This window comes from Aptenodytes patagonicus, chromosome 1 (genome assembly GCF_965638725.1).
Source record: "Aptenodytes patagonicus chromosome 1, bAptPat1.pri.cur, whole genome shotgun sequence".
NCBI lineage: Eukaryota > Metazoa > Chordata > Aves > Sphenisciformes > Spheniscidae > Aptenodytes > Aptenodytes patagonicus.
In genome coordinates this window covers 50,684,588-50,705,277 of record NC_134949.1, presented here as the reverse complement: position 1 = coordinate 50,705,277, position 20,690 = coordinate 50,684,588, and positions in this window count along the sequence as shown.

Genomic DNA, 20,690 nt, shown 5'->3' with positions numbered 1-20,690 from the left:
AACATAAGGCAAGCTCTTCAAGATCCTTTTCTTGGTGAAAAATGACAAAAAGTGTAAATAGGAATGCTTATATGATTCTTTATGTTTTAGTGCTAGAAGTATGTGAACAGTAAAACTGCAGAAGTTCAGAAATGCAAATAGGAATGCACTTCATTGTTTCTTCTTCAACGAGTTCCTACATGCACCTATTATCACAGAATGGAGATTTCCTCCTTGTGTCCTTGCCCAGGACTAAAAAAAAAAAGAAAGCAAAACCACCCCTACATTAAGTTCAAGACAAAAGGAAATAAATTGTCCATAGGGAAGCTGGTGCATACTTTCTTGAATTTCTGTTCTCACTGAAGTTTCTGAGAGCTTTTTTATGATTTAAAGCATGGCCAGGATTTCTCCACTGATGATGAAAACTTGGCCTTCTAATTCTTTGGAAAGTTAGTTATATTCTTTGCTTTCTCTCATCGAGGGGTTTCTAGGACCGCTTTGTGCTGCAACACCATCCAACATTTACTTATGTTGTGGACCTGTAGGGCCTGATGGTGTATTATCCTGTAGCTATTTACAGCAGTTGCAAATGGGTAAGGAATATTGCCTTAAGATAGTGAAGGTGTGCTACAGACATTGACCTTGCATGAACTGTTTACAATGAGCACAAAGCAACAGGGAATTCAGCAGTGTTGTTCTCATAAGGAGCTCTTCTTCCCTTGCCAAGATATTGCCTGTTCTCTTGGAGCATCACTACATTGCAGATTCACCCTATGTTATTGTTCAAACAACACGTGTAAATAATAGATGTTTTTGTTCATTGGCCCAAATCTGAAAAACTAGAGGGGAGTGTGAGGAGAGAAGAGTCTGAGTCAAGCAGAAGGTAGGCTATTCAAATTTTAAGCTAAATTAAAAACTTTTTTTTAAATTTGTGGGATCTTCAACATCTTTTTCCTTGTCAGCTGGATTGTTTTAAAGCAAAAAATGTTGTTTTGAAAGGAAAAGTAAAACTTTCATTTAGAAAAATATTGAAATAAACATTTCACCTCTTCCAAACAAGCCTTTCAATTTTAAAAATGTCAAAATGGAAATGTCAATAATCACTATTTAAACGTTTCCCTATTACTTTTTAGTCTCTCCCCCTATCAGATAGGTAAAGTCTGAATTATTTTTTTCCCTTAAATTCCCTGGGAGTTGTGGGGAGATAGAAACATATTCATCACAAATACTTGGTCCGGCTATAAAACTAAATAATCACTGAAGCATCTTCTGCTTAGGTATTGCAAAGCATGAGATACATTATTTGCATTTTAACCTCTGTATATCATAGGCTGGTGCTGCTTGCATATAATTCAATCTTCTCTTGCTCAGAGCGGAAAACCTTGGCAGAGGTTTGGCTGACTGACTCACTGCTTCCTTCCATTCTCACTGCATTCTTCTCCATGCTCATTTTGGTGTAATTTGGGATTTAGGATATTAGTCTTATAAAGGCTGGAAACTATGATCTTTTGAAAAAGCTCTATTTACAAAAGATGGGCCCAATGATGTATCTTTATGCCTATTGATTTGCATCCTTCCCGGGTAGTCTGTAAAAATAGCTGTTTTCTTCCCACCAGAAATTCCTGTTCTGTGAGATGTACTCTTCTCCAATCTCCTTTATCCAAAATACTAATACCTTTATTCAAAAATGCTGATTTAATTTCTAGGTATCTTTCTTCCTGCAATAATGGAAAGCCCCTCAAGTATCTCACCATGCCTGCTACTGTTTGCTGTATCAGTTCCACATACTAATACGATTTCCTGTAAGAGGAGATGAATATATTAGTTCTGCAGTGAAATCAGAAAAAAAAAAAAAAAGAAAAACCTGGCCAGTGCTTTTAAGGACAGTAATCTCAATGGAAAATGTTAAATTGGTTGCATAGTACGAGTGTTAGATATAAAATCTTGCTCTAGCACAGGCTCCTGACTTTCTCTTTGGTTTTCTGGCCGGCGACGGATGTTGTTTCTGCCACCTGTTTGAAGACAATTGTGCAACTGGGACTATGGAATGATGTCCAGTTGCCTTTTTTAGAATATGAATAGGGCTTTTGAATTTGGCTGTGCTGAGCAGTTTGGGGCTGAATCACTCTGTAGACTTGCCAGAGAAAGCGTTTAGCCTATGGACATGAGCCAAAGCCCACTGAATCTCACAGCAAGGCTCTTTTTGGCTTCGGTGGGCTCTGGCTCAAGCTCTCTGTGAATGACAATTCCTTCTCTGGAATTATCAAAAATTCCTCATTTTTAGTTTCTGTTTTTCTTCTCCCGAAGAGTTTCACCTATATTTTTCAGTTTGAACCGCCGCCGCCTGGCTCTGTTCTTCCCTCTTCTGAATGGGATGTTAGGGCTGATGGTAACGTGGGTGCTCCATCATGAAGAAGTCAGAGGCAAGGAGCCATCTCAGAGCTGAGCTGCCTGAACTGCTCTGTACTCAGTGTCCACTTTTACTTGCTTTTCATTTCTGAATGTGTGCTATTTTGAAATGCCTCAAATACTGTCAGACTCCAAGCTATTTTGGACATGAGCATGTCATTTCCCTTCCCTCTGCTGCAATCACAGTTGGATCCTGCAGGCATTTCCCATAACAGGCCTCAGTTATCAACGGCAGGAGTTTTAGTGTGTTTCCCTTCGCAATGACTTTTGTTGCCAGATGGGAGTTGTTAGTTGTTTATATCAGGCTATGAGTAATGCCCTTTTGCTAGCATTGTACACAATGTTTTCTTTGACATTTATTCCTTCTGTTGTTATACAATGTTAGCTTTGCAAGTTATAAAGAACAACCTTTTTCCCTCAGGTGTCCTTTTGTGTGCTTTTTGTTCATTTTTTGAGATTCTTTCTTTTCCAATTTTAAAGGTAAAAAGAATATATAAAAATAGAAAAATGAACAACGAGCTTAGAGACCTCTCCCAGTCTGCTACTCACTGCTGTGAATAGACGCTAAACATAGATTTGTGGCTCCACTTTCAGGTTTCTCAAATTCCATTTCTTCTTGAGTCTCCTTTACAACTGCTACAGGGCCCCACTTTCATGGTGTTTTCCTTGGCTCTGTGGGGCGCAACCTAAATTTTACCAGCTCCCAGCACTTCCATTAAATGGTGGGATGAGCCCGTTCTCTGCAGACCTCACTCCATCATACAATAAGACCTTATCCTGTGGGCCATTGAGCATGTTCTGTGAGAAAAGCCCTTAACCCATGCTTATTCTGAGTATTGACTCTCAGTATTTGGTCCATTAGCCTGAAGTCATATCTTGATAATGAAAACTGTCCATCATAACTTTAGCATCTCTATCATGCTCTTTCATTTCACAGATAGATGCATTTTTTTACCCTTCCATCTGCTTCCTTCGCAACTTTTTTCTGCCTTTATTCCAACAAAGTTGGCTTTAGCATAACTGTATAGACTGTCTGTAAGGCACTATACATTGCTGTAATGGTGTCAAAACCGTGTAGACACTGTCAGAGCCAAATTATCGTACTTGTGCTACAGTTCTGCAAAGGAGATAGAGAGCTATGCCAATCCCGAGCCCTCCAGAAGGCCTTGGACAGCCCATGCCTACCACTGTATTTCCCTGTGTTGCTTCTTGCACATAGATGTATAAAAATCTGCTCCAAGAGCCCACTGTCAGGAAATGTCGCAATTTCATGTGGTTCCCCAGAGACCTATGGATTAGGCTCCCTGTAGGCCTGCTAAGAAGATGTGTCTCTTTGACCTTCCACACTGGCTAATGCAGTTTCACCTTTTTTTAAGTTTATGAACCTGTACACCATTCCCACCAGAAGTACATGCCCCGTTGCAGGGGACTAGAACCTCCCTGGCTTGCTCTTGCTCACTTCAGTTATCTTTCACATACCTCTTAGAAATAGTCTTTAACAACCATAAAACCCATTAACCCTAAATATATGGGTAACATCTGCACTGTGCACTCTACAATGACAGTTATTTTAGGAGAAACTTGGCAGAACTTCTGATTGGATCCTAATTATATGGTTGCCCTTTTGCCTTTAACCACTACTTTGGAGTCTCCCCCCTACTTAGGACTGTGGAAGGGTTTGTGAGAATGCAGAAAGAAATAGATGACTGTTGTTAAGACTCTGCCTTCTCTCTAGCCCTAACTCATCCATGGAGAAAAATAAAGGAAAAATATGCCCTCAGGTATGCTTTCCTTGATGCATATAAATTCAAGTCCCATGAAAATATTTATCTGTAAATAAGCAGCTTGGTTTAGTCTTGTTTCTCAAGGTTATCTTGTTGCAGGGTATAGCTTGCACTTGGTAATAAGTAAAAAACAAGTTTGATCACTGGAATTCTGTTATTTTCATCTGCAATATTATGCAAGATCAAGGTAACAAATTTTGTTGCCAGCTGGAGCTGCAGGGTAACAGGCTGCTGCTGCTTTTCCCTGTAGACAACAGTAAAGAACACATTTTATGTCAAAGTAATTGCACTAACAGGTGCCGTTGAGCAACTGTGTTTTGGTTGCGACACTGTTGTGGCTCAGTGCTTACCACAAATGTTTATATATAAAAAAAATTTGGTTCTGCTTTTAAATTCCTATTCAACTGACAAGAAAGAATAGGGTAAACAAGGGTGAAGCAATAACTGCAGTTTAAAAGCTAGAAAGCCTCCTTCCCACTTCTGGTGGGTGAATACCACTGTCCTATCATAAGTCCTTCCTTGGACATTTATCACAGCAACCATGAGCCGGCATCCAGTGCTGACAACATTAAGACCTGTAAGAACTGGATGAGAGTCTTGCAGTGGGATACATGCTGATGTGATTGTGGCACGTATTTAGGGAATAATGTAATTTCATGCACCGAATGCTGGACACTGACTGCTGCACGTGCAGTGGGCCCTCTTCCTGCCTGCCTTCCTCGTTCGCTCGACCACAGGGCTTGGCTGCTCCTGCTGCAGGAAGGGCAGTCAGTTTAAGGTGCAGCAAAGGGAGTGCTGGAAGCACAGCACCTGGGAGCCCGTAGCATTTAGGGAGTACAGAAACGGTGGTAAGCTTGGATAAGTTTCCACCTAGTCTTGTGAACCCATGTAAACTAACCTGCAAAAACCGTCACCAGCTTTGTGCAAGGCACATGGCAATGTTTAATTTGAGCTTTTCAAAGCTGTGGGCAGCTGGGGAGAAGGGTGCTCCAAATAAGTGTATGAGCTGAAACACTCCATGCCCAAGCTGAAAACCTCGTGTGAGCTGCCCCAAGGGTGTATTTACAGGGTTGTAGGTGTATACACTGATGTAATGGGACTGATATAAGAACTCCTAAAGATGGATTCTCCAAAACAAAATTTAACCATCTAAAAATGGGACCAGTGGCTTCAGCTATCTCCTTAGTGTCCCCATAAAACTAATGCACACCTTATACTGTCTAACCTAGATGTCTATTCCAAACTTCAGTTTATCTCTTTTTGGAAGTCAAACATGTATGCCTGCATCCTGCCAAATGCATCCAATCTAAAAGACATCAGCTCCTCCTAACAAACACACTGAGAACAGTCTAGAGACAGTGCAGGAATCCAGCAGTGTCTTGCTTTCTTTGTCTAACACCTCCACCTCTCTGTCTTGCTACATCTTGTGCCTACGGTCTCCATGCCTTGTTGGTCTGCCTTAGCTTCTTACTCAAAGCTTCTTTCATGGTCTTATCATGGATAGATTACTTCTGCAAGGACTGCAGTATTTGACAAGACCTCCTTCCCATGCTTTCCTCGGCATCCACCTTCTCTGTCTTTTCCTTCTTAGAGGACACTGTGTTTGCTCACTTGTGGGGGTTCCTCCCAATCCTCCAACTGCTCCCTTTCCTCCATGCATACCCACTAGCCTATTTCACTGAGCTTCTCAATCTTACCAATTTCCTTTCACTCTAAGGCCAATGACTCACAATCCAATTACTGTATCTTAATTTATTCTTCAACATTGCTGCACTAAATGTACACATGCATGTTCTGAGCCACTGCCGAGGCAAGCGTACACACTGTTGCCTAAATTTCAGTGAATGTGGGTTAAGATAACTCATGTTACTTCACATTTTCTAGGGTTAAAGAGTGCTTATGGTAATCAAGGAAGTCTGAACCCTAAATTCGACTCAGTCTACATTTTGGCACCCTAAGACTTCCTTGTTCTCATTCCCTTCTTTAATTCCTTCTGTCTGTGACTAGTAATTTTCTTTTCTTTTGGACTGGTGTAATACCCACAGTGTTATGCAGATATCTTTCTGAATGGATTATTTTAGCTCAGTTTTGAAGATGGAGCTAAATTAATCCATGACTTTTCCATGTTATGCTGCCACACTTTGTACCACCGGAAGAGCAGATGACTATTCTGTCTGAACCAAACATTAGAGTAATCTCGTAGTGGCTTCCAGGTGGATTCATCCTGGCTCCATCACAGGGTGCTGTGAAGACTCTCCGTGTCCTTGGCTGTAAACTGCCACTCCCAGCTCCTTCGCTTCCATGCTTGTGAGAATGAAAAATGCTTTCATAGTATGGAGAGATGCTTTCAGTTTGGGCGCTCTTTTCAATTTGGTTTCTTGAGGAAGCCTCCCTGCATTTTTGCTAACAGCTTTTTTGTATGCATGGGAGTGGAGGAGTCTCCTTGTTCTGGTCTGCTCAGCGTCTTTTTTGCCCTTAGAGCACTCTTGTATGATGTTATAGGCAGATTACCATTGCTTGGTACTCTTCAGAACACAGTGTTTTACAGTCTCTTCATAAAATCCCTTTCTTACACAATGCCCATGCTACAGGCATCAATAACATTTATATTTTTATCTCTTCATCTTCCTTTTTTGTAAACAGCTCAATGAAACCACCAAAATTGGCACGTGTTTCAACTGAATAGCCACAGTATTGCGCTGCTGTGCAATACTTTCCCCATCCTCTCTCCCTACCCCAGATGTCACGTTCCCTCACACTGACACATCCAAAATGTGGTTGGTTGCTCCTGGCAGAGACTGAGTTGGGCTACAGATGGGAAACAGTTGAGAACAACTTTCTACTGGTACAAAACTGCTGTATCCAAAGGGGTACCGAAGGCTTTACTTACCTGCCCATGTCAGCGTTTCTGGCAGGGGAAGTCACGGTTGAGCAGTGAACTATGGTGCCCTTAAAAGGCTTTTCCTCGTTTGGGGCTCTCTGAAAGCTTTTGGGGTAACTTCAGGCTAAGAAGACCTCTGCTGTATGATATAGTTTGACTTGGTCATTTTTGGACACTTGACTGGTCTTAATAAGATTTTTATTTTTGTATGTAATAAGGCTAATGTGGACACAAGATGGTAGTACATATTTTTCTAGTTCTTATGACTGCTACTTGCTTTCAGTTTTGGAGGGGAAATTTAATGCTTCAGACTGGGCTATTCTGTTGAACTTCTAAAAATTGCCCTCTCCTGCCATCAGTCAGTGGGCTTTTGGGACCTGCCCTTGGATGCCATTCCTGGGGCTGCAGAGCTGCCCTGGACACAGCAGTGAGGACATCCCAGCTCGTGGCTTGCGCAGCACTCCTCGTCAAACTGAAAACCAGGCAAGTTCACTAGAAATAAAAAAAATCTAGATTTACTGAAAAGCTTGCAAGACATTTGGATAAAATGGGCCATGGAGTGATTAATGGAACCAAATAAAGAGAAAGTATATAAATTTGATCATTTAACACCAAATTTCATGTAGCGGTCCTGAGGGATTATCTGAATGTGAAGCTCAAGCTTAAACTTGTGGGATATGAGACTATGTGAAATTAAAACCAAGAAAAAGGGTTCATACACTTGGGATAGAATAAGTTCTCTCAGTCCCTTATTGCATTTCCCCATACTGAGAGGGCTTGCTCTCTGCAGCAGTAACATGGCAGCTGCCATCTCACTGCAGAGCACCACAGATGGTGAGGAGAAGAGACAAACTCCGCTCTTCTTTTGATGAGTTTCTGGGCTTTCTTCCTTCTGCCATTCACATGGCATGGGAGAAAGAACAGCCTGATGAAATGAGAGCATTTTTACCTATCATTTTGTTAAGCAAAATACCCACAGATTATAACTCATCTGTTTTGTTGAAAATGCAGGTGAAGGATAAGAGGTGATTTATTTTGGTGAAGTCTAAGGGGAACTGTGACTTCCTGCAGCAGGAAACCACCTTCTACAGAAAGAAGGTTTCAGGGCAACATCTAAGCCAGAGCTGGGGCTACTGGGGGTCAGAAGGAGTGTTAAAGAGGGGAAGGAAGGGGAGGGGGGGAACAAGGTAGAGCTGGGTGTGACACGAACTGCTGCTTTTGGGGAGGTATCAGCTCTGGGTTTCTCCAGGTGGGAGCAGGGCAGGGTGGGACATGGTTCACCTGTGGGAGAGGCCCAGAGACTGGTGCTTCTTCAACCAACTGGGCAGCAGGACATCTTCAGTGATCCTGGCTGGTTACCTGCTCCTCACCCCCATGGAGGTGGTGGCTGTCACTGAGCTTGCTTCAGAAACCAGAACTGCTTCATATGACACCGTGGATAGTATGGCACACCACTGCTGCCTGTCTCGCTTCACACCCTGACTGGAGGGCTGCTGCGTGCTCTCAGATGTCCACTCCCCTCCACTAAAGCTCTCTGCCACAACTGAAAACTACCAGAGGGGAAAAATGCTCTTTTCTCTTTGGTAAAAAAAGATCTAGGCAAGCAGTATCACATTTATTCCCTCAAATAATAATAAAAAAATGTAATTCCAGTGGAAAACAGCCTCAGTTACCAGGAGTTTGCCACCTGAGTTTAAATCCATCCGAAGACTATTTTTTTTGAGAGGAGACATCATCTCACATGTTCTTGATTACTGCTTATATTTATGGTCAGACTGCTTAGAAAAAAAGGGATGTCTTCGCTGCCTGTGACTTGGCTCTGCCGCCGCCGGGGCATGCACCTGTGTGCTCTGTATCATCTCCCCATCTGTGGGGGTCTGCAGCATTGCTGGTAGTGGGGCAGTTGTGCTCTGTGAGGATGAATGCTCTTTCTCTTCCTGGTGACAGCTGTGGTTGCTGAGGGGTCGCTGTTTGCTTTAAAATCACGTGACAAGGCTGGTGGTAGTGGGAGAGGAGAGGAGGGGAGGGGAGGGGAGGGGAGGGGAGGGGAGGGGAGGGGAGGGGAGGGGAGGGGAGGGGAGGGGAGGGGAGAGGAGAGGAGAGGAGAGGAGGGGAGAGGAGAGGAGAGGAGGGGAGAGGAGAGGAGGGGAGGGGAGGGGAGGGGAGGGGAGGGGAGGGGAGGGGAGGGGAGGGGAGGGGAGGGGAGGGGAGGGATGGGATGGTTTGCCTAAAAGAAGATAGTTACTGTTTAACTACACAGATTCATCTGCCGCACACCTTCATATAAGAAGTCCACAATCTTCCTGCAAATGCTGTTGCTGGGAAGGGAGAGTCTGCTTAAACTATCAGCCTGTTTCTCTCTTTTTGGCTGCAGAATCAGCATTTGCTGTTCCCTTTCTGGAAGTGCTCCTTACCTGACCCTGAGGAGAAATGTTTGCCCCTGCTCTGCACCAGTACATGTGGCAGTACTTTCGTAGCCCCTTCCAAAATTTCCTTGGATGGAGCAGAACTTGGCCCTTACTCAGGAGGAGTGGCTCAGCATTTTTTAGATCTGTTGTCCTTTAACTGAAAGGCTTTTTCCTAGAAGATAAAGATGTTACACGGCCAACCTTTCTGCCTGCAGACTGGAATTATAAATGGATGTCTCCAATGTTTTGCTCATGACTGCCCACATCCACAAAGATTGTTAAAAATTAGCTCCCAGTCAGGAACTATTCAGATACTTATCTTAATGTTTAAACAGCTGTTTTCCTATCAGTGTCCTTCCCCATGGTTTATTCCCACAAACTGTCTGCTTTCATTGTTGTGCAGGGTAGAAACACAAGCTGGCTGTCAGCAGCCTGCCAGTAAAACATCAACTGGAGCAGTAACAACCAGGTATCCTGGCATCATGCAATCCACAGAAATTGCTCTGAGATGTTAACTTGGGGCTGGGCGGGGAGGGGAACAGCAGATGTGCCTTCATGATATTTAAAATCTAGATGACATTTAAGACTTTTAACTGCTTTCTTAAAACCTGATCTGATTTTCTGTTTTCTGAATCTTAAATTCCAGCCAAAGACATCCCTGAGCTAAGAAGAAACAAACAATTTTTCCATCAAAGTCTACAAGAGATGAAAATTTCAGGGTTTTTTATTCACACAGCTACAACCTCAGCAGAGCTCCCTGCTCTCCCCTCCTTCCTCCTCCCCTCCTGCCAAGTGTGCAGTTACAGAAAGTGATCCCAGGCTGATATGGTAGGTCTGATTCTGCTCTCACAGCAATGATGATGTGTTAGGAGGAATGCTGTGAGGGTCTGAAAGTCTGCACTGCTCTGGAAATTAAAAGTCGAGGGCTATGACTGTAGCTGGATTACAGCTCTTCCTGAAAACCGAGAATGTGGAAAGCAATGAACACGGATGTTAATTTCCTGGGAAAGAGGGAGTGAGTTTATGTTTCTATACTTATATATATGGGAAGAAAGTTCATTTGAAGTATATGAACATTGAACCAAATCTTTTTCCCTTCACTCATGAAAGTTCACCTGCTAACACTGGGGGAACTATTTGTCCCAGGTACCAAGTGGGAAGGAATTGCACCTAGCGTTGTTTCAGAGCACTCGTGTGCTCGGATTTGCTCACAGCAGAATCGGTGCTGTTATGAAAGCAGCAGCGAGGAGTGCTGCAGTCCGGCACAGCTCTGAGGCTGGCTGCCCCTCGTCACGTGATGATACAGAAATCGGGAAGGATTCACAGTTTCTCCTCTACTTACACGAGAGAGCATGGCAATGAGGTTTTGTTCTTTGCCCTTCTTTTAGCACTAATTTGCTTTAACTCTTCAACTTTAATCAGCTCTTTGATAGCTAGTTCATTTTTGATAAATAAAACATCATTTTTATCTCGATCAAGTCAATTTTCTATGCCGATTGCTGGGCTTAAAATGCTACAGGTCTCTGCATGAATCACAAGGAGGCAAAAGACATCTCAGATTTCATGGCTGTTTACGGTAGGGCTAATATCAAGTCCTTTAGCCAGCAAAACACATTAGCTCAAAACTCAGAGGACTAGAAAAAATTACTTTGCCTGATTAGCTTTAAGCTGGCATGTCTGAAAAGATCAAACAAGAATCAGCCAGCTTTTGAAATTTGTTTCCAGTTATAGAAATGACCTTCTTGATTCCCAACAGCATCACATCCTAACTTAAAAGAGCTGCACTTTCCTCTCACATCCACAAAGATGCCCCCCCAGACTCTGATGTGTTGGATAACACTGCTGGAGACCCCTGCTGAAACCCTCCCATCCGTGTTAAGAGGGATGGGGAATCAGAATGATCTCCTTGCTGCCCCCAGATCCAACCCTTTCTGCAGCAGACTCTCCCGATAGAGACAAATTGTCCTTGAGGTGAAGAATATTCCTTCAAGCAGGCAATATTCCTGGCATTGAAATGGTCTATGTTGTCCCAAAATACAGGATTTTTCAAATGGATTTGCAGATGAGGACATCCCCGGGTATTCTGAGAGCCTCTTGTCATCTTTACATGACACAAGCCAGAATATGTACCGTTAGCACAGCAGAGAGGTAATGAGTGGTCTTGTCTGAGCCCCAAGTAGAGGCAGAACACAGACCTGCTGGCCTAGGCAGATTTATCAGCCGAACTGGGAGACACCATCTCCCAGTGTGTTTCTTTTCTCCCTGCTGTCCTCCTGTGAGAAGACACAGTCATCTAGGATGAGAGCTAGCAAGACATCTCTGCCAGAGATAGAATATTGAGTATTGAAATGACAAGGGTCCAAGGTTCCAGTGCAGAAGGTGCAGAGGCAGGAGGATTTCCCTGCAATCCTTCACTTACATATCTTGGGCTTGCTGGGGCTCTCAGTAGGGGAGGTAGGACGCAAGTTGTTACCTGCAGAGGGAGGTAGGAAATTATTCAAGACTAAGGAAATACAAAATTAAAATGATTAGGTGTTTCTTTTTGGGGCTATCAAACCCAACAGCGCTGCTTTAAACAGGGTAATCTTCTCTCCAGCCTGTGCAGCAATTTCAAACAGGTGACTTTAGCTCATACAGATTTCAGTAGTCTGAATTCATATAAAGAGGCAAGGACCAAGAATATTCCAGCAGTTTACACAGTGTAGAACAAGCATCCAGTGGTTTTTTACAGTAACTATTCTGTGTATTTATTTTTCATTCCCTTTGGCAAAAGTATCAATGAACAGGATTTTAGAACCAAGACATGAATACACTTCTCTCAGACTCTTTACAACCAATATTCTGATATTTACCCAGTCAGGATAACCAGGTCAATTGTTTTTGGCACAAATCCATAAGCATCAGTTCCTCTGTCTGGTAAATGCTGTTTTTGTAGCAATCGGTGGGGCTGCTGTCTAGTCCACTTCCAAAACATCCTGGTAGAAAACAAGGAGCAGATTTAGCAAAACAGCCAAGTTCACTTAGAGCAAAAGCAATCCTCTGAGGCAGGTGATTTCCATACACATATGTAAGAGTCCAGTGAACTGGTAAAAATATCTGCAAAAACAATAAATAGCTCCAGTTTATAATAGGTGAAATTCCCTCCAATGCCATAGTTTAAAAGTGGGACACATAGTATATAGTTTGACAGCAACTTTCAGCACATAGGGAAATTTCATCCTATGCCCTGCTTTGGTTTTGGCTTTATCTTTAAAATTTATCTGTCAAACTTAGCTATAACATCCAATATTTAGTTTGATTGAATATAACTGCTTTATACGTTGTGTGTGGTGACAGTTCTGATGAGTTATCAGAAGTGCAATGCCTAATGCAATCAATTCTCAATGAATTAATAATGTTAAATTTGTAATGAATTTATAACCATTATATAGATATCAATACAAAAATAAGACTAAGAACTTGCCAAGCTTAGAAGGATGTCTGCTTTAAATTTTAATCCTGAAAAGTGAGCAGACCTCTTTTGATAGTAACCTGCTGTACTTCAGATGCCCAAGCAAATGCTTACAAAATTAGTTTTCTAAGACACTTTGTAAATTTTTTTCCTTGAAAACAGTTATCAGATTTTAGGCTATAAAAGTTGTCAAAGGATGAAATAAATCCATGTTCCAAGGACTGTAAAAAGGGCTGTTTTCCATTTTAATTTTAGGTATAGTATTAAAATATGCTTGAGTTCTGTATTTACATTAGTAATCTAATAATCTAAATCATGCTTACATGATGCTGAACTTGAAACTGGCCATTACAACTCAGGAAAGAGATCTTAGAGTAGCTGTTGCCAAAATCAACTCAGTGTGCAGCATGGCCAAATAAGCCCTCAGAATGTTGGGCGTCATCAGGAAGGATATTGAGAACAGGACAGGGAGCATGATTTTCTGCTATTCGAAACCTGATGTGCCCCCATCTTGAGTACCATGTGCAATCCTGGTCTCTGCAGCTCAAGAAGGATTTAGTGAAGATGGAGAAGGTACAGAAAAGGGCAGTTACAATGATCAAGAGGATGGAGCAGCTGCCTTAAGAGAAGAGACTACAAAATCAGGGGCTGTTTAATTTGGAAAACAGAAGGTTGAGGTTTGTGATAAAATGAAGGTGGCAGATACACTGAGTGTGGAACTGTGGGCCTGCGCTACTTGGTTAAATTAGTGGAGGATCAGCTTAAAGTTAGTAAAAGGAAAGACTTCTTTTTTCATTGGGCAGCAAACTTCTGGAACTTGCAGATGTTATCAGCAGATTCAGAAAGGGATAAGACACATTTGTGAATACTAGAGGCAATAGGCAAGGAGATGCCCTCTAGCAAGGGGAAAGGAGAGAAAAATGTGTCCTCACTCACGTGCACTTCCCGAATAGCATCTGTTTTTTCAGTGTTAAAAAAGAATACCGTGCAACATGGACCAGTGGTCTGACTCAGTAGGCACTTGTTACGGTTTTATGCTGTACGCCTGCTCTCTGTGCTGAAGAGGATTTTAGTGCTAGTTGTACGACCCTTTTTTAAAGAGACCAAACAAGCTGGCAGTGCAACAGGATGGGTTACTGAAACAGTAGCTGGAACTCTTCCCTCCAGGAAAGGCGAACATTCCTGGAAATGCTGAGAAATTTTTACTCACAACAGATTTTCCCCCATTTTCTCACCATCATTTTGAAATGGTAAGGAATGATACATAAACCATCCAAATGTAAGGAGAGAGATGTCACAATACCATATGCCTCCATAAAATCCAGATAAAAGTGTAACCTGTGTGAGTAGACAAGTCTTTATGGAGTATTTTCCTTCCTGTTCTCTTTTCACATTTCATGTATCTGTCCCAATTGTAGTAGGTTAATAACACTCTGTCTGCAATTTGCCGTCTCTTGTAAAAGCCATCCAGCCTCATGTTCCTGAATCTCAAAGTAATTTGGCAAAGGCTTTTGCCTATCCTTGGTATAAGACGAAGAGTGCAACCTGAAGAGGGAAGTAGCCCAGCACATGGGTACCTGTTAAAATCTCATTGCTCAAATATGTCTTGTGATAGCATTTCCAGACCTTTATCCTTGCACTTCACACTTGTCAGAATTGAAGAGACAATAACTCATTGTTTCTGGACAAATAAATTCACACTATCCTATTGTGTGAATCCTATAGGCAGCATGAGAACTACTAGAGTGTGAATTGTTTGCTTATAGGCTTTTTTCATACAGGAGGTGCACATGGCCTTTTCCACTTTTTTCCCTTGTGCACACTGTACCACTTACTAAATAGAGGTCGATCATCCTAGAATTTTCTCTCAGCTGCCCTATAAATAATAAATAATAAACAAAGCTGTGTGAAGCTAGGCATGAAGGATATTGCTGATTTGCCATTAATCTTTCAAACAGCAGCCAGATATCTCCTGCCAGTTGTTGTGCAGTTTGCTAGGTAAATTTTATGGTTGTCTTACTGGATACTCTGTGTGTGTTCACCTATGTGTGGGGACCACTAAAGCTCATTTCATGTGAGATGCTTGTGGGTTTGCTGACAGAGACCAGCTGAAGGCAACACAGTGAGCTACCAGTGCAGCTGACCTGGATTCTTAATATTTGCTATGTTTTTTCAGACTATTGCCATAGACCCTAGATTTTGCAGCTTCCTATTTCCAGCCTGATGCCAAGTACTATTCAACTCTCTCCCTCTCAGCAGAAACCCAGAGCTATGAATCTGCATGTCATTAGTCCCAATTGCAAATATCCTTACATAGTCTATGGTTCACTGACGCAGAAGTTGTAGTCTATGTCTATACGGTAAAGAAATATTTGAGAAATTAAGTCCAAAAGAGAACAGTTCACTGTTCTGAGCCAAAGGTGTCTCAAAAATAAAAATAATACTCATAAAGGCTGGACCTTCATATATGAAATTTCTCATAGCATTCACACCTCAGGTGGAAAATAGCAGGTGATCTGCAAATTGAAATTAAGTTACAAACCACTACAGTGTTCTTCCTGTTCGGTTGGGTTTTTTTTTTCATTGTTTTGGTTGCTGCTAACAAAGCCATTAGATCATTCTGCTTTTTGTGTAATATATTAGAAGTTGACAAATCAGTAGAAATAGTTAATCTATCAGCAGTGTGGAGGGTAGAGCTCTACTGGAGGCCCTAGGCAGACCCCAGTGCCCACTAACATTGCTGATACTGTCCTTCAGGCTTCCTGAGGCAACTTTTGCCACAGCTGAGAAGGAGAATAGTAACAGGACTGTAAGATATGTCCATGGCAGAGCAGCTGTCAAAGTGTCATACTATGTGTTGCGTATTTAATAGGTAGGTCTGCCAAGAGCTGGCACGTGGAGGAGATAAATCTGTGATTCTTGGAGCAATGCAACACAGTGGCCTCGGAGAAAAGATCTCTGGGTTGAAGCAGGGCAGCTGCTGCAGTCCCTTGCTTTCCAGGCACAGGATACTTTTCACAGGGACGTTCATGTCACCCAGAGGCAGTTAAGAATGTAATACGGTCTCTGCTGGTGTATGAACTGAACTCTTGTTTACTGTTTGGCCAGCTCCTACCTTTGGACATGTCTTTGGACGTGCTATCTTAAACTGCAGTAGATCCAATGAATGCAGAAACTGGCCATCTGGACGCTGCAGGTGAGATTTATCCCTGAGCCAAAGCTAACAAATCTCAGATTTATGCCTTTCTTTGGGATTTCAGTGGGGCTTTGCAGAGCCAGCTCAAGGCTTCTTGGCAATGCTGGCCAAAAAAAAATAATAATAAAAAAATTGCTTCCTGCCAGAAAGCAGAGCTAGAGGCAGAATGGACATGGGACGGAGACATGTGGGGAGTGCTGAGGAGAGCCAGCTTGCTGCTCTTGCTGCTGCCAGGAGGGCAGGGGGTGGCCGTGCCTGCTTCTGACAGACATCCTCCCTCTCTTCCTTGCTTTACAAAGGGAGCAGACACAGCTGGCTCCAGCACAGCTAAAGCTGCCAAGGATGTTTTGTCATTGCCCACAGTTATTGCGAGACTTTGTTCACAGTGAGAGCTCTCTGGGGTGCTCCGGCTTGGGGATAGCCGTTCTCAAAAGGGTGAATTTCATCCTGGCCATGCACAGGTGCTCATTCCACATCATCCATGGAAGGATTTTACGGTGCTGAGGTTTTGTTTGCCTTTTTGAGCTTGGGTTTCGCCATTTCTAAGAAGTGTACTTTCCTCTTTAGTATTGTCATTTGGCAGAACGACTCATGACCACTATCTGTGTGGGCGCAGGCACTGGACCATGACTTGCAAGATCTGAGCTCATTTCCTGCATCAAGCCACAGATTTTATGCATAACCTTAGGAAGTTACTTCAGCTCATCCAGGCATCACTTCCCCACTTGCGTGTAGCTTTCCGCTTCAGTGGAGATTGCTACAGTAGCTCAGCTTAGATGTGAATGTCTAACAACAGAAGTCATGATGAAGACACTGGTTACTCAAATTATTATTTGAAAAAAATCTTCTCAGTAATGACTGTGTAAAATTTCAAGCAGTTAAACAGCAAAAGTCAGAGTGAAGCTCGGAGCAGCACAGCAGGCTTTGTGCAAGCACTGCTTGTTTCACTGGAAACTGTTACAGCTCCAGAAGGTTTTTCCCCCAGCTTTTTTCCCAGTTAAACCCTAGAAGTTTGAACCAGTCACTGCAATGCGAGCTGCTGACAGTTTAGCAATAGTGTGTCTGTCCCTCCTTGCCAAGACCAATTAGATTTAAATGTTGCAAACTTTTCCAAGAGAATTAATGTATCACCACTAAGCAGGGTTCACAAGAACTGCACAAAGGCAGTTAGGGCTTTATTAATTGCAATGGAAAAGTAGACAAGTGTCAGTGCAGCAGAAGGCGGCAGGCATTCAGGGCCATATGACACTGGGAACAACTGGAAGAAATGTCTGGGGCAATGGGCCAAACTGGTGGTGTTATGACCCTGGGAGCCTGTTAGATAAGACATTTGCAGTTTCCCAAGATACCCTGTCTCCCTCTCACTTTGGTTGTTTTCCTTTCCTCCCTGCTGGCTGGATCTGACCCTCCCTGCCTCTTCCCTTCTCCAGCAGCAAAGTCCATATTTTTTGCACATGCTGCCCGTGAATCAGAGATGGCCCATCCCTGCTGCAGCTGGTGACAGGGATATTGCTGGCCCTTAGCAATGCCATCCCAAGTGCATGCTCCTGTTAGTGTCTGCAGCAAAGTGCGCACCGCATGAGTGGAGCAGTCAAGTGTACATGGCCAGGGAAGAGATGAGGAGCCATATGGGCACGGGCTTCAGTGGAAGCCATCTCCCTGGCTCAGAAAGCCCTGCTCATTTCTCCACCTTTGGATCCTGGTGCTGTTTGTGTGGATGCAGGGCAAAATCCTGCTCAACTACACCTCTGGCAGGTCAATCTCTGGCCTTGCTGGAAAGAAGATGAGGTCCATCTTACTCAAGTCATTGTGTCTACATATAAAACTTAAAGGTTTTGGACCATGGTGATTTTTCTGAGCTGTATCTGTGGAAAGGGTCAGAGGAGGCTTGTGTCAGGGCAAATATGCAGTCTTCAAGATATAAAGCAACATCTCACTTGCTGAAATAAATATTTCTGGTGGAGGGAAGGAGTGAGGATTCATAGCTAACAAACTATTTCTAACAACATCTCAAATTTGAGGAACACTTTTCTTTAATGCATTTCAAATCACTCCACAAATGAGGCTGTGAAAATTTGTATGTAGGGACATTTGCCCTAGCTCTATGAACAAGGAGGGACAAGAACAGAGCTCTTCTGAAACTTACCACATGTGCCACCCCACTGGCCCATCGGTGGGAAGATGTCACTATTTAAGCATTCAGCATTGAAAAGCCTCCCTAGAAAGAGTACAAATTTTGCTCATATTTTCAAAAAATGCCTAATTATTTGGGCTATCACAGTTCTGGCTAAATCCAATGTGAGCAATGTTTAAGAGGCTTGACTTTCTGAAAGTCCTTAGAGTCATTCTCAGAAAAATTTTGTTCTGTTGTCAGATATGCAAAAGAGGAGGTACTCAGATTCAGGAATTGCATGTGAAAGTTTGGGCCGTGTCAGACATTTAGGAAATTAACATGAAAGGAGAAGTAAATCATTAACAAATGTGGAAAACAGTCCTTTTTGACTAGTGCTTTGAAAGCATCCTCAGACTGGACAAGGCGCTGCTGGCAAAATACGATCTGTAAAACAGCAAGAGCAAGTCAGATAATATTCTATTACTCTTTTTATGAGAGGTATGCTGAGTAACTAGAAGCAAAATAAACCACAGAATTATGCCTTTATGGCATGAGAAATGTTGCCCCAAGGAAATTAAAAACTGCACACACAATTGCAAGCGTTAATCCCCACCTTAGATACTGTGAAAAGACCCTTGAGTTCCCCTTTGGCAGAGCTTCAATTTCTAGAGGAGTTTTTGTGTGTGCGCAGCGGTGCCCTGGTAGACACATCTGGGTCTGTGCCCTGCCTGTACCTGCTCAGCGGGAATGTAAACAAGGTAGAGACACTGTTGCTTTTAGCTACTTGATCTCTTCAAATCAGCCAAGGAGAAATGATAACAGTGTTTCTTCTGTCTCTACACTGCGTGTACATGTTCTGTGGCAGAGGAAGGAAATTGTGCTTTCTGCAGGTGAGCTGAAGAACAGAGAACAAACTCCTTGTGACTCAGAGAAATGAGAAGTAACATAAAGCAAAGGTTAAATCTGCAAAAGTGCCATTCATTCACTATTCAGCAAATGAAGCCGTGGCAATCCCTGAGCAAAAGCATCCAAGACAGATAACGTAACTGCAGTCATGTATGTTGGCTTTTATATGTCTTACCTGGTTAAAGCTCTCATGCTGTCCATGTTGCACAAGAGTTGATACGGGAAGGTCAGACACATTGCTTAGGTGAGAAGAGAGCGACACTGGAGCGTTTCAGCATGTTGCAAATGCCTATAGGACCAAAAACTGCAGAGCATTCACGGGGAGCCCACCTCCTCAAGCCCATTAATGCTTGCTCGATGCTGCTATGTTTGCTGTTGTTTCTTGTTTGAACCGTCCCTGAATGTTCAAAGGAAGGCTGTGAGTGAGGACATCTATGGCCCATTTCTAGTTTTAGTTACTGTCTACTTTTGAAAAACTTCAGTTTCTTTCGTGTCTGACCCTCAGTTTCTCAGTAATTACAGAGATGTCACTGTATCTGTGCATGTATGTATATGCGGCCATAACAAGGCTTTTGTTACTCTTCGCAACGCACCTTTACATTTCTGGAAAAGCTAGAAAAGTATCAGGTGTTTTACCTCTTTGATAGGAGTAATGCAGGAAATACAGCTGCCAGCTGCTGTTTCACAGCTGTGGATTTCTCCATCATGCCAGTGCTACAGCAGTAACTAAAATGACAGATGAACAGCATCCATGTTTGTTTACTAAGCCCAGCAATGAGCAAACTCTATATTGACCATGTTAGAACTGCATGAACCGTGTTGACCCTTGCCTGCACCACTATACCTGCCTCTTGGGAATGCAGTGTACTTAATTATTGTTGTTATTTGGAACAGAAGGTTTGATTAATGCATGATTAGTGAGAAAAAGCACATGTACTTCTGTGGGCATAGAACCATATTCCTATTCCTGCAAAGGCACAAGAACTTAACTTCCTCCCAGTGGGAATCCTGTCACTTATTTAATTACAGGCAGGATTAAACCCTGCACTAGGTCAAACTGGGAAGTTCAGGAGTAAAATTCAGCACACATTTAAGCATTTGCAGGTGTGGGGTCCAAGTTCCCTATGCACTACCACAATAGTTTGTTTTTGAGGGGGCTGGGGAGGAGCAGAAAGCACATGTGGCTTTGTTTCTTCAGTGCTGCCCACATGAGAAGTGGCCTAGTTCACCCTGTCAGGTGGAGAACAGTTGGTCTAAGTTATACAGCAGAACAGCTGATTCCATGAAATGTGTCTCAGAATTAGTTAAAGAACCCAAGAGCGAGCACAGCCTGTGGTTTAATGACAACTGAGTGAAGGTTAGCATTGTACTAACAACATCCTGTATCTCTGTGGCGGTGATGTGGTGTATGCACGCACACGTACTCCTTTGCAACCAATAACTTCTTGTCAGATTTTCACACTGGCTGATTTGGCTGTTATTTAACAAGTGTGTTTTCCTGTTCCTGCCACGGGTTTATTTTTGTTGTTGTTGTTGCTGTAGTAAAATCGTCTCTGATATTCT